General features: G+C 40.7%; 1 protein-coding gene across 1 annotated transcript in view; it reads right to left on the reverse strand.

Annotated features, from left to right (window-relative positions):
- Positions 1 to 9,402, reverse strand: part of Adcy10 (adenylate cyclase 10) — an 89,039-nt gene extending 79,637 nt beyond the window's left edge. Inside the window, 1 exon segment of the mRNA XM_059280993.1 lies at positions 9,224 to 9,402. The gene's annotated coding sequence lies outside the window, so the exon portion shown is untranslated.
- Positions 9,403 to 14,083: the final 4,681 nt, after the last annotated feature.

The raw sequence follows: 14,083 nt of genomic DNA on the forward strand, positions 1-14,083 counted from the left end.
CAAATGACATGAGATTATACAGAAGTGACCTAAAAATTCTACCAGGGGACTCCTACAGCTGATAAACTGTTTCAGCAAAGTACAAAACAGGATATAAAATTAATTCATACAAATCAGTTAGCCTTCCTATGTACAAATGAGAAATGGACTGAGAAAAAAATCAGGGCAACAACACCCTTCACAATAGTCTCAAAAAAATAAAATATCTTGAGGTAACACTATTCAACAAGTGAAAGACTTGCATAATAAAAACTTAAAGACATTGAAGAAGATATCAGAGATGAAAAGATCTCTCATGCTCATGAATCAGTAGTAAAATAGTAAAATGGCCATCCTCATAAAAGCAATCAACAAATTCAGTGCCATTAAAATTCCAACACAATTCTTCACAGATCATGAAAGGATAATTTTCAGCTTCATATGGAAACACACACACACACACACACACACACACACACAACTACAACAAAACAATAACAAAAGCAAACAGGGTAGCTAAAACAATCCTGAATAATAAAAGAACTGCTAGACGTCTCCCCATCCCCAAACTCAAATTGTACTACAGAGCTATAGTAATAAAAACAGCATGATACTGGCACAAAAACAGACACCTTGATCAATGGCATCAAACTGAAGACCCAGACAAAAATCCACATACCTGGCCGGGCGGTGGTGGAGTACACCTTTAATCCCAGCACTCGGGAGGCAGAGGCAGGCAGATCTCTGTGAATTTGAGGGCAGCCTGAGCTACAGAGTGAGTTCCAGGACAGGCACAAAGCTACACAGAGAAACCCTGTTTCAAAACAAACAAACAAACAAACAAAAAATCCATACACCTATAAGCACCTGAGTTTTTTATTAAAAAGCCAGAAATACACACTAGAAAAAAGACAGCATCTTCAACAAATGGAGGTGGTCAAACTGGATGTCGACATGTAGAAGAATGTAAACAGATCCATACTTCTCACCATGCACAAAACACAACTCCAAATGTGTCAAAGAATCAACATAAGACCAGATACACTGAATCTGATAGAAGAGAAACTAGGGAATAGCCTTCAACTCATTGGCACAGGAAAAGACTTTTTAAACAGAACACTGTTAACACAGACACTAAAATCAATAATAAATAGGACCTCATGAAACTGAAAAGGTTCTGAATGTCGAACGACAGCATTATTTGCACAAAGCAGCAGCCTACAGAATGGGAAAAGATTTTACCGACTACACATTCAATAGAGGGCTAATATCCAAAATATACAAAAAAATTTTTAAAAAATTGGATATCAAGAAAACAAATAACCCAATTAAAAAAATGGGCTACAGATCTAAACTAAATTCTCAAAAAAGGAAACTCAAATGGCTGAGAAGCACCTAAAGAAATCCTTAGCCATCAGGGAAATGCAAATCAAAACTACATTGAGATTTCATCTTACACCAGTCAGAAGGGCCAGGATCAATGAAATAAATGACAGCTCATGCTAGTGAGGATATGGAGTAAGGGGAACACTCATCCACTGCTGGTGGCAGTGCACACTTATGTACAGCCACTATGGAAATAGTAGGTTAGTCCACATGCCCAGCAGTAGATGGGCAACAGAAAATGAAATCAAGAGCATCTTTGGAGGTTTCTTGTCTCATAATGCCATGTCATGGTTTTTATTTTGTTTTGTTTTAATTTAAATTTCTTATTTTTTATTTTTACTCTTATTTTATTCTATTTATTCTTTTATTTGGTTTTCCAAGATAGGATTTCTCTGTGTAGTCTGGCTGTCCTGGAACTTACTCTATAGACCAGGCTGGCCATGTACTCAGAGATCCACCAGCCTCTGCTGGGATCAAAGATGTGTGCCACTACCACCTAGCTATTATATTTTATTATATATTATATTCTATATATAATATGTACTAATATTTATATATGAAATATATACTACAATATACATTTTATTACATATATTCACTATATATATATATATTTTACCCTACAGAAATTGCATATATATATTATGGCTTCTGGTTTTGTGTTTTTATGGGATTCCTGAATGTGTCTTCTCATCTATATCTATTTCTTGTGTTTTTTCTTGGGCTCTTTTCTGTTTTATTTGTTCCTTCTGTTTGTTTTGTCCTTTTCCAATTCATTTGTTTTTGTTTTAGATGTCAGTTTCTTTTCTAAGGAGAGACAGAAAAGGGGTGGATCAGGATGGGAGGGGAGGCAGGTGTGCGAGGAAGTGGGAGGAGTGGGGGGGAGGGGAAACCATAACTAGAATATATTATGTGTGTGTTGGGGGGGGTCTATTTCAATCAAAGAAAAACAAACAACAACAGTAAAACCCCAACAACACAAAAACTCACAAACTCAAAGAAAAACAAAACAAAAAGAAGAAAGAAATACAAAAAGGAAAAGGAAATGAGTGCTGGCCTCTCAGAGTCTTCAGAACAAGCCTCATTCCTGGAATAGATGGCACAGGACAGACTAGGAAACAGAGCTGCTTTTTTTGGGTTGGTTCCTGGTCAGCAGGAAGGAACTGGGTGATAATTTCAACCAGAAACTGCCCTACCAGAAAAGTAGAGCAATCACATATGTTTCTTAATATTTTTTAAGAAGTGAGGAAAAATTATCCTGTTTGACAAACAGACTTTAAAATGTATAGGGACTTCTAAAATGAATATTTCCATGTCAGATAGTAGAGGTGCTTTATATATATATATATATATATATATATATATATATATATATATATATATATATCAAATAGAACAATGACTTAGGGAAGATGCTAGAGCTAAGAAGACCTCAAGGTATATACACTGAGATGTGACTGTTCCATTATATGATTAAGTGGAAGTCCTTATTGTAGATATGTAGAGAGAACAGGCAGAGGCATCTGGAAGAGTCCAGAACAGGAAGAGAAAAAAGGTAGATTGAATATGGCCAGCCCATGTGAGAGAGAGAGAGAGAGAGAGAGAGAGAGAGAGAGAGAGAGAGAGAGAGAGAGAGAGAGAAAGAGAGAGAGGGACAGACAGAGAGACAGACAGAGAGACAGACAGAGAGAGACAGAGAGAGAGAGGAGAGAGATAAATAGATAGATAGATAGATAGATAGATAGATAGATAGATAGATAGAGACTGAGACAGAGAGAGACAGAGACAGAGAAAGACAGAGACACAAAGAGAGAAACAGAGATAGAGAGACAGAGAGACTGAGACAGAGAGAGACAAAGACACAGAGAGAGATTGAGAGAGAGAGAGAGAGAGAGAGAGAGAGAGAGAGAGAGAGAGAGAGAGAGAGAGAAGCATGGGAGATCAAAGAGAGGGGGAACAGAGACAGTGGAAGACAAAGAGAGAGAATATTGAAAAGTGCAGGGTTATAAGGAAAATGAGTAGCTGCGGGGAGGAAGCCTATGAGCTGGAGGGAGTTTAGGATGGGAAGGAAGTGAGAAGGGCCAGGATGTTAGCATGGACTTTGAAAAGTGTAACTGGTACTTGAGATACTGAGGGAGTCTAGGTCAGCGGTCACTTTGTTATGCTAATAGGCACCACAGACAACCATTTGTTCCTTCTGTCAGTGCTAAGGGCAATGACTTCTTTTGGTAGTGGGGAACAGGCTTCACAAGTTCTATCTAACCACTAAAAATCCTCCTATAGTCCAGGACTGTCTTTTGGAGTTTGGGAAAATGGAGTTTCCTTCGGACCTGAGTCAGGGGACATGAAAATGATCTACCTGTTGCAGCTGTTGAATACCGGGATTACTTGGGCTGATCTGATTGGCTAGGCGGGTGTCTCCTCCCTCACTGCTCCACTCAAGTCCCTTCCAAAGCTCCAGGTTAGGTTGTAAAAGAACCGAGCAGATGCCATAACAGGCTGCTCAGTCTTCTCTCAGAGATCAGGCCTCAATTTCAGTTTCCTGAGACTGAGCAAGCAGTTTCTGAGAGGGCCATGAATAAAAGACAATCACTGATGCCCCAGCCAGCAGGGACAGGGAGATAGGACACACCAAGCCTGAGCCACTGAACCAGCCCCTACAGTCAGTACATGCTAGGCCAGCCAGCCTCCAGGGCAGCTCAAGGACAAAGCCTGGGACTTGTCCAGGCCTGCCCAAAAGTGGAAAACTGTAACCCCCAATTAACCCTAGCCAATTAAAAGTTACTAACATGATTGCCACTTGCATAAACAATCCTGAGTCTGTTCCTATGTAGTCTGTAGACCCCAAGCCCCACCACCACTTGCTTTATCCCCTATAAAAATCCTTCCCCACTGCTACTCAGGGTCTGTCCTGCTCTGCTGCTGCATCAGATGGATGGAGAGGCCCGAGTTAACTCACAACAGTAAAAAGACTCTTTACTTTTGCATCACATTTGGTCTCTTGGTGGTCTTTGGGGGACTCTGGGTACAACAGTTGGTGGAAGAGGACCATCAGTCTTCAGTCAAGGGTATAAGAGTAGCCACACTCCTCTGCCAGAACCTTCAAATAAGCTCTCGGGAAGGCCTTCAAGCATGTGGTATTTGCCTATAATTCCAGCATTTGGGAGGCAGAGACAGGAGGATCAGAAGTATCAAGGCAAATTTCAGCTACATTGCAAGTTCAAAGCTGGTCTGAGCTACACGAGACCATGTCTCAAAAACAAGCAAGCAAGCAAGTAAACCCAACTTTAACAAATATTGCTAAGGAAAAAATAAGTAAATAAAAAGGAGATCAAGAATCCACTCTTATAAATACATTCAGTTAACTAGTCAGCCCAGACAATGTACATTCACAAATCTAAGAAGTGACAAATAATATCGGTAATCTCAACTAGCAGAGTAATAAAGGGGTGAAAAAATTACAGATGAGCACTTCCTAAATTCTTTTTCTTTCTTTTTTTATTGTTTTAAAATTTATTTATTATATTTCATGTGCATTGGTGTTTTGCCTGCACTGGAGTTACGGACAGTTGTAAGCTGCCATGTGGGTGCTGGGAATTGAACCCTGGTCCTCTGGAAGAACAATCAGTGCTCTTAACCGCTGAGTCATCTCTCCAGCCCCTTCTTTCTTTTTTTAAAAAAGACACTTTATTTATTGAAAGGGATGGTGTGAATGCCTACGTGATTGATTTGGCAAGAATGTGGAGGTCAGAGGACAGTTTTCGGGAGTCAGTTCCCTAAGACTAGCTGTGTTAGCTCCAGGAATGGAACTCATCTCAAGTCTTGCTGATAAGAGCCTTTACCTACAAAGCTGTCCACCAACTTCCCTTTCCCTTGTTAAGTATTTATTTTATTATATGTTTGAATATTTTGCCTGCACTTATGTATGTGTCCCACATGCATGCCTGGTGCCCAAGGAGGTCAGAAGAAGGTAGTAGATCCCCTGGTACTAGAGTTACAGATGGTTATGAGTTGTCACGTGGGTACTGAGAATCAAATACCAGTTCTCTGAAAGCCATCTGTCTGGCCCCTTGAGAGCTTTAAAAAGCAGCTGTGGGACTGGCGGGTGACAGAGATTTATCCTGACTGTGGGCAAGGCAGGAAAACTCTAGTTACAGTTCTGCATAAGCAAGACTGAAGATTATGGGAGGCATGAGGAGAAAAAGGGATGCTGTCATTTTTTCTTCTTCAGTGGAAAGATCTGCTTTCTCAAGAGCTGTGGTTTTAAACAGCATGGTTGGTCTAACCTGGATGCTCTGGTGGACTCCAGAGATGCAGAGATGAGGGAGAACTGAGACAGAGTGAGCAACACTTAGAATGACATCATTCTTTCCCCCTCTCTCCTGACCAGCTAACTATTCCAACTTTGTTCTCATTGGCTGCTGCTTGAAAAACTGCTGATTTGGAAAATCAAAATCTAGGAAAGGGATGGAGAGTGGTTAAGAGCACTTGCTGAGAAATCATGAAGACCACCGTTCAGATCCTAGCACCCACATAATCCAGGAGTCCAGTACATGCCTGTAAACCCAGCTCTAAGTGGGAGGAGATAGGAGGATTGCTTGCTGGCTTCTAATCTAGGTGAGAAAACATGAACCACCGGTTCAGGGAGAAATCTTGCCTCAAAAGAATAGGCAGAGTGATAGAAGATATGTGATGTCCCCTTCTGGCTTCTGCTCTCACACAGAAAAAAAAAAAACACAAGCATGTGTACATAGACTCATAAACACATGTACACACACAAACACAAATAAAAAAATCTTTAGAAATATATAGAATGACCTATAAATTAAAATTTAATTTCATACAAATAAGGAATTATTTGTTTAGTTTTAGTATGCTTTGAACATTGATATGAACCCCTCCAACCTTGCTAATATTATATTCTTATATTCACATTATAGACACTTTTGTGTAAGTTTCAGTACTGCATAGGAAGTGCATTAGATTTATTTTTGTTTTTCCAGAAGGATCAACTAGGTCCAGTGACTGGCAATTATGGGGAGGCAAAGATAAACAATGTAAAGATGAATATTCCATCTAGGAAGTTTTAGAAGTATTGGATAACTATCTGCCTGTGAGAAGGCACTTAATAGTCTCTCTCTTATTTTTTGAATTTTAAAAAAAGATTTATTTATTTATCACGTACAGTGTTCTGTCTGCATGTGTGCCTGTCCACCAGAAGAGGGCATCAGATCTCATTATAGATGGTTGTGAACCACCATGTGGTTGCTGGGAACTGAACTCAGGACCTCTGGAAGAGCAGGCAGTGCTCTTAACCTCTGAGCCATCTCTCTAGCCCCTGTTTTTTAAATTTTCGAGACCAGAGTTTCTTTATGTAGTTCTGGAACTCACTATGTAGACCAGGCTGCCCTTGAACTCACAGAGTCACCTGACTTTGTGCTGGCATTAAAGGCTTGTCCTACCACTCCTGGCCACTTAATGCTCTCTTAAAGGACGTTATTTTTAAGTCTCAGAGAATTTTATACAGTGTATTTTTAAAGTTTTTTTTATTTAAATTTATGCATCTGTGTGTGTGTGTGTGTGTGTGTGTGTGTGTGTGTGTGTGTGGCTGTTCATATGCCACATGTATTGTGGTTACCATGCAGGCTAGAAGATTGTGTCAGATCCTCTGGAGCTGGAGTTGCAGGCAGCTGGGAACTGGGAACTGAACCTTGGTCATCGAGAAGGGTAGCAAGCATTCTTGTTTTTGTTGTTGTTTTGTTTTTTTGGGACAGAATTTCTCTGTGTAACAGTCCTAGCTGTCCTGGAACTCACTTTGTAGACCAGGCTGGCCTCAAACTCACAGAGATCTGCCTGCCTCTGCCTCCCAAGTGCTGGGAGTAAGTAGCAAGCATTCTTAACCACTGAGCCATCTCTCCAGCTACAAAAAAAAAAAAAAAAATGTATTTTGACCATATTGAACCAACATTCCAATCTCCTGCACTTAATTTCTTTTTATTTACTAGAAACATAGACTAAGAGGCTGGGGAGATGGCATAAGCATAGAGACCCGGGTTTGGATCCCTAAAAAACATAAAAGTGGTGTGAGCACTGGGTATGTGGCACTTCCTCAAACTCACTGGCCTGTCAGTCTGCCAAATCAATCATCTTCGTGAGTGATCCTGCCCTGACAATAAAGACTGAGACTCATCCAGAAAGGATATCTGGCGTCAGTCTCTGGCCTCCACATACATACATCCATACCAAGTACACTACCTCCCCTGCCCGCCCCCCCCCCCCACAAGCATGCTAAGATTCTGTTGTTCTAAATAATGTGATTTGAGGACTTGGCACAGTTTTCTGTTATAATTACTAAGCAAAGAAAGCAGATACATTTTGAGATTAAAAAGAAGAAAGTGAAACGGAAATTATTATTGTGTATATGAGATAGGCAGAATGGACTCACGTAGCACAGGCCAGCCTCAGACTTCATCTGTAGTTGAGGCTGGCCTTGATCTCCTGCTCCTCCTGCCTCCACTTCCCAAATGCTAGGGATCACAGGAGGGCACCAACATGCATGGAAGATAATTTGTTCATGAGCTTAAAAGGCAAGGATATCTAAACTAAATAGCTGGGAGTTTTTCTTAGGAATCTTCCTAAGAATAAAATAGAAATTTTCCATTTCAGAAGCATCTTTCTGCTGTAAGTTTTGCAGCATTAGTAAATGACAGTGGCAGAGATATTCACTCTCCATAGACACACCCACACTGTCATAACAATTTATGAATTTACTGGTTGCCTTGGAACTCACTGTATAGACCAGGCTGGCCTTGAACTCAGAGGTCTACCTGCTTCTTCCTCTCAAGCACTGGGATTAGGGTTGCCAGGCAGTGGCGGTTCCTTTGATCCCAACACTCAGGAGGCAGAGGCAGGTAGATTTCTGAGCTCAAGGCCAGCCTGGTCTACAGAGCAAGTTCCAGGACGGCCATCATGACACAGAGAAACCCTGTCTCAAAAAACAAAAACAAAAAACCCCAAACAAAGAACCGAACACTTTGGGGATGTTATAACCTACAGAGGAGAGTTGAGTGCATGTGGACGGTCCTTTGTACCCATTGCTTGGCCAATTCTATCGCAGTCAGAGTGTAAGTGTAAGCACTGTGGAAATACAACCAGGAATGAGAACCCCTCCCAAACAAAAGAGCAAGTGAGGATGCAAAGACACCACACACATTTTTTGGATAAATCAGAGTCTACCTTTCACTGTTTTAGGAAAATGTAGCAGTACCAAGACATGAAGGTTGCAGAGAAATCAGGATTAGTCACACCCATTATTTTCCTAATCATCTCTTGTAGGATTTCCTACCAGTTTTTCAGATTAAGCTCAACTTTTCATCAACAATGTAGTCATCTTTAAACAGAAAACAGAAAGATTGAAAGGAATGGTGTCACAAAAGCTTGCTTGACCACTCTATCTGGAAACATCTCTTCTGAGCTCTTACTGGTTTTAGTGCCTATAAACAAATAGGTCAATATCCTCTTGGCCTGTTCATATTGTCTCCCTCTGAACTGTAAGCTCCCTTTTTATCAATCACAGTATTAGTCTCTGTTGATTCCACCACATCTTTCCAGCACCTTCACACGGTTGGCACTCACTACTTGACCAATGAAAAAGGAATGGGAAGCAAATGAACAGGGCAAGCTGGAAATACAGAACACCCAAGGCAAACAGAATGAATGGGTCACATTCAAGCCTGCAGATTTTGAACTAAAAGGCTGGCAGAAATATCAACACTGAACTTGACCACCAAGTTCTCCTCTGACATCTATTAGCTATGATACTGGATAGTCTCCCTCTAGCTCTGCTGTTCCCACATACCTCTGTTCTCCAAGGTTGAGGGAAAGCTTGAGCCTAGATTAGGGACTAGATCTTTCAGGAATGCAGAGAACAGGAAAGGGGTCTGGTGACATTATTTTGAAGACAGCAGAAGTGCCATGTCTGTCCATAGCTGACCCATCAAATGACAGTTTTGTCAAAAAGCCGTTTTCCAGGCCACACCCTCATCGGAAGTGCATTGTTTCACGTGTACTGACTATGCTTCTGATTGGCTGGGGTCACCTTCCCCTCCCCCGCCACTATCAGAGCCTACTGCTCTTCAAAGACTGGCTCAATTTTAGGTTCTTATGTCTGGACACGTGAGGCAGTTGGAGAGACTGAAATAACCCCAGAGTTTACACAACTCTTTCTTTGACCATGTGGAGGGTGACTGAATTTAGGCCATAGTTAATAGGTGACTATCATCAAAAGAAAAATCTATTAAGCAAGCACCCAACTTTAGTCAATACCGTAGTTTCACCATATCCTTTCGTTATGCCAGCTTTACCACTGATCAACTTCCTTCTGAAAATGTGAATGGAAAATTACAGAAATACTTACTTTGAAATTACAGTTCTTGGTAGCATAACGAAATCTCACAGTGTCCTGTCTGGGACATAAATCAACCTCCTGTCCAGTACATTCACTCTGTATGTATGACTGGCATGGCAGATTAGTCAGCATTTGCCACAATTGTCATTAATTTCTTACTGAAAAACTTTGTCATAGATGTATGCCCAGAATCTGGTATCATCTGTGGTTTCAGGACTCCACTGGGGTGGATGGGTCTTAGAATAAACCAAGGAGCACTACTGTAGTGATCGCCGTTTGTACCAACGACGAATTTACTACTTGTGAGTTTTGAGAAATTATACATTCTGTTTTGAATGGTGAAGTGTGTACTTCTAACTAAATTTACTCCAAGATCACTTAAAATCTACTGAGACCCTTTGGGATTTAAGTTTTCTTAATCTAGCGGGACACTGGCAAATTATGTTTAAAGATGTTGTCCTGGTGGTTTTATGTCAACCTGACACAAACTAGAGTCATCAAAGACGCCTCAATTGAGAAAATGCCTCTATAAGATCGGGCTGTGGGCCAGCCTGTAAGGTATTTTCTTAATTAGTGATTGATGTGGGTGGGCTCAACATGGTGAGTGGTGGGTGGGGTTTGGACAGGTGGTCCTGAATTTTACAAGAAAGCAGAATGAGCAAGCCATGGGAGTAAACCAGTAAGCTGCATCCCTCTATGGCCTCTGCATCAACTCCTGCCTCCAGGTTCTTGCCCTGTCCTGACTTCCTTCAATGATAGACTATGACATGGAAGTGTTAAGTCAAATATTTCCTTGCCCAACTTTGCTTTTGGTCACGATGTTTAATCACAGCAATAGAAACTGTAACTAAACTGGGGGCGGTGGCGCACGCCTTTAATCCCAGCACTTGGGAGACAGAGGCAGGTGGATCTCTGTGAGTTCGAGGCCAGCATGGTCTATAGAGTGAGTTCCAGGACAGCTAGGACTGTTTTACAGAGAAACCCTGTCTTAAAAAACAAAAAAGGAAACCATAACTAAGACAAAGGCACACATTTCACATATTTAAAACTTAAAAAATAAACAAAAACTAACTGAAAATGTATGTGAATATTCTCAAAGTCCATTCCAATAGTTAAATTTGTTGTTTCAAATGTAAAAATATGTTTTAAGGGGGGGTGTTAATTATGTTTATGTTATAGAACCCACTCTCAGTGTGAATCCAACAGACCTTTCAGAGCTTTTCTTCTGTTTTGCTACACAGAGAAGCTCCAGTATTGACTTTTGCTTTAAAGGGAAGATTATGAGCTTTGAGGTCAATCTTTGTTAACATTTAACCTCTTACTATCATTTTAACAACTTAAAAAGAAAAATCTGCTTACTATGGAAAAACAAACAGTATCAAACTGTACCTTGTTTCAGTATTTCCTTGAGATGGATACAAAACCACAGAAAAATTTAAAGATATATTAAAAAATTCTTCAATTAAAAAAGGACTCTTGTATCTATCTCCAATGGAACAGCATTTTCTGAACTTTCTTACATTTATTTGGTATATAGCACCATCCAGATGCTGTGCTAAAATGTTATTTTGTTGTTATTTTTTTCAAAACAGGGTTTCTCTGTGTAACATCTCTGTCCTAGAACTCATTCTGTAGACCAGACTGGCCTCCAACTCACAGAGAGCCGCCTGCCTCTGTCTTTCAAGTGCTGAGATTAAAGGTGTGTGCCACCAACACCCCACAACTAAAATGTTATTTTAACAAATATTTATAATAACCCCATGAACCAGTGCTATTACTTCTTATCTTCAAACTTTTCTTTTTTTTCTTTTTTTTTTTTTTTCCGGTTTTTCGAGACAGGGTTTCTCTGTGTAGCTTTGTGCCTTTCCTGGAACTCACTTGGTAGTCCAGGCTGGCCTTGAACTCACAGAGATCTGCCTGGCTCTGACTCCCGAGTGCTGGGATTAAAGGTGTGAGCCACCACCGCCCGGCCTATCTTCAAACTTTTCATCCTGGAGGAAGATATTCACCAGATTTCAGTCAACACGGCAGAGCTGAGTTGAAACTCAAACCCTATCAGGGTTGGCATTGAGAAAACTTACTATGAAGCTGTCAAAAAGGACTTGGTGGAAAAACTTGACACAGAACTCAACTACACTGATTTGTGCCATAGTGAAAGTTACTCTTCTGGAGTTCAACATCTATAGTGATCGACTTGTAGTAAATAAACTCTTGTAACTCTTTGAGAGTAGTTGTAAGATGAATCACCAGTTTTGTTTTTTGAGACAGTGTTTCATGTAGCTGAGATGAGCTTGAACTTCCAATCTTCCTGCGTCCACCGAAAGTTTGAATTACATGTATGTACTGCCATAACCATCCCTCCTTTTTTTTTTTCCAGGCACAATCTTGCCATAATGTTCATGCTGGTCTAGTATTCAAGATTCTCCTGCCTCAGCCTCCCTAATGTTGGGATTACTGGTGTGCATCACCCATTTCTGGCTTCAATAAAATTTGAGAACCAACAGGTGCATTGTTTATTTATGTGACTGTAAATAAGGCTTAGGAGACTCTACACAAGAAACACGATTTCTTTCAGGCTGGCTTCAAACTTACAAGGCATTCAGGAAACATCGGCTCCTCCCGTCTCTATCACAGACTGAGAGAGGCCAGCTCCCTCGAACTGCTCCAGGGTTAAGAATAGAAGACATCAGAGTAGCTAGGGATTAGGAAAAAATTCCTTTCTATCTAGAGGCTAGACTTTTTCTATCTGGGGTTATTTAGAAATAAGTTTCTATCTATCTGACTGGTAAAATAAGGAAACACACACGCACACTTTCTGATGGTAACTTTCTCTTTTACTTCATCTTAAAAATGGTCTCTGACTCTTTCTGTTGCCACACAGCTACATATCTTTACATACATACATCTTTTCTCATGGCTACACATCTTTTCTCTTCTACATCTCCTTTCTATACAGCTTCATCTTCCTTGCCTCCACCCAGTTACAAATCTCCACACAGCCACAGCTAACCATCTCTTTTACAGAGCTCTCTCACCATGCAGCATTTCACACAGTTCCAAGGCACAGCTCCTCTATAGAGCAGCAGCTCTTTCACACAGCTTTCTCACACTCACTCACTCACACACACTTCTACATTCTCACATACTCACTTTCACCCACTCACTCCATCACACTTCTCATGCTTCATCTCTCACTCAGCACGCGCGCACGCGCACGCGTGCGCACACACACACACACACACACACACACACACTCACTCACATTCTGCAGCAGTTCTCACATAGCTCTCTCTACATAGTTGTCTCTCTCCACACTGCCCCTGCTCCCTCAGAGCCAAACTCTGGACAATTATAAGTTATATTTTTAGGGCCCTACGCATTCTCAAACAAGTCACATAGTTTCTCTTAGACTAGTAATGTCACATTGACCCATGAATGTAGCTCTAAGTTGGTGAGGGATCCCAGACAGTAAACAATTGGCTGAATCTTGAGCAGTCAGGGTACCCGCAGAAAGAGATCTACTGCAAGAAGCTATATCTCAATGTGAACAGCCTGGCCTTGAGATTTAGCAATAAACAACACCTGGGAATTGGTCTTTGTGTATTTTCTGCAGGGGCAGCTAGTGTGTTTTGAATTTGCTCTGAAGTCCAGAATTAGCTGCCTGTGTAAAAGGCTGTCTTTGTGACTGAGAATTTTATGTCAGTCTGAGTAATGTAAAATATTCTAGTATTATTTCTATATATCAAAATTATATAGCCTAAACAGAAGTCATCTTCCTGAACATCCACAGCTATATGTGTACCCAATAAGTATAAAACATACCACCAAAGGGCTGTGGAAAGAACCGCACGGTTCTTATTAGGGAGGCATAGCAGTGCCACTCAAGAAAGTTACGGACAGAAAACAGTCATTCAGTCAATAACCAACCCCATGGCTTTGCCAAGTGGGCCTCCCAACCTGTTCAACACTAGTTGTCACTGCTGTACATTCTCATGGCCCCCTTGCACATCTCTACCTCCCAATGCTGGGATTATGGCTCTGTGGCACCATATCTGGCTAACATACACGTTTTACTAATTTTTTCCAGTCTGTGCCATACACTTTGTTTTTCCTAAATGTTTACTCTTGGTAACACATGTATACATGTGGCAAATGCCTAAATTTACTATGCCTTATGAAAAGTAGTAATAATATGATTGTTCAGAAGTTCTTTACTTTTGCCCATATCAAATACTCTAGTCGTCTTCTCAAAGAGAGATTATGATAAAGGAACAAGTGTTTTGCTCCCATATATGTATGTTACCAAGAGTG

The sequence above is a fragment of the Peromyscus eremicus genome, chromosome 15 (assembly GCF_949786415.1).
Source record: "Peromyscus eremicus chromosome 15, PerEre_H2_v1, whole genome shotgun sequence".
Lineage (NCBI taxonomy): Eukaryota > Metazoa > Chordata > Mammalia > Rodentia > Cricetidae > Peromyscus > Peromyscus eremicus.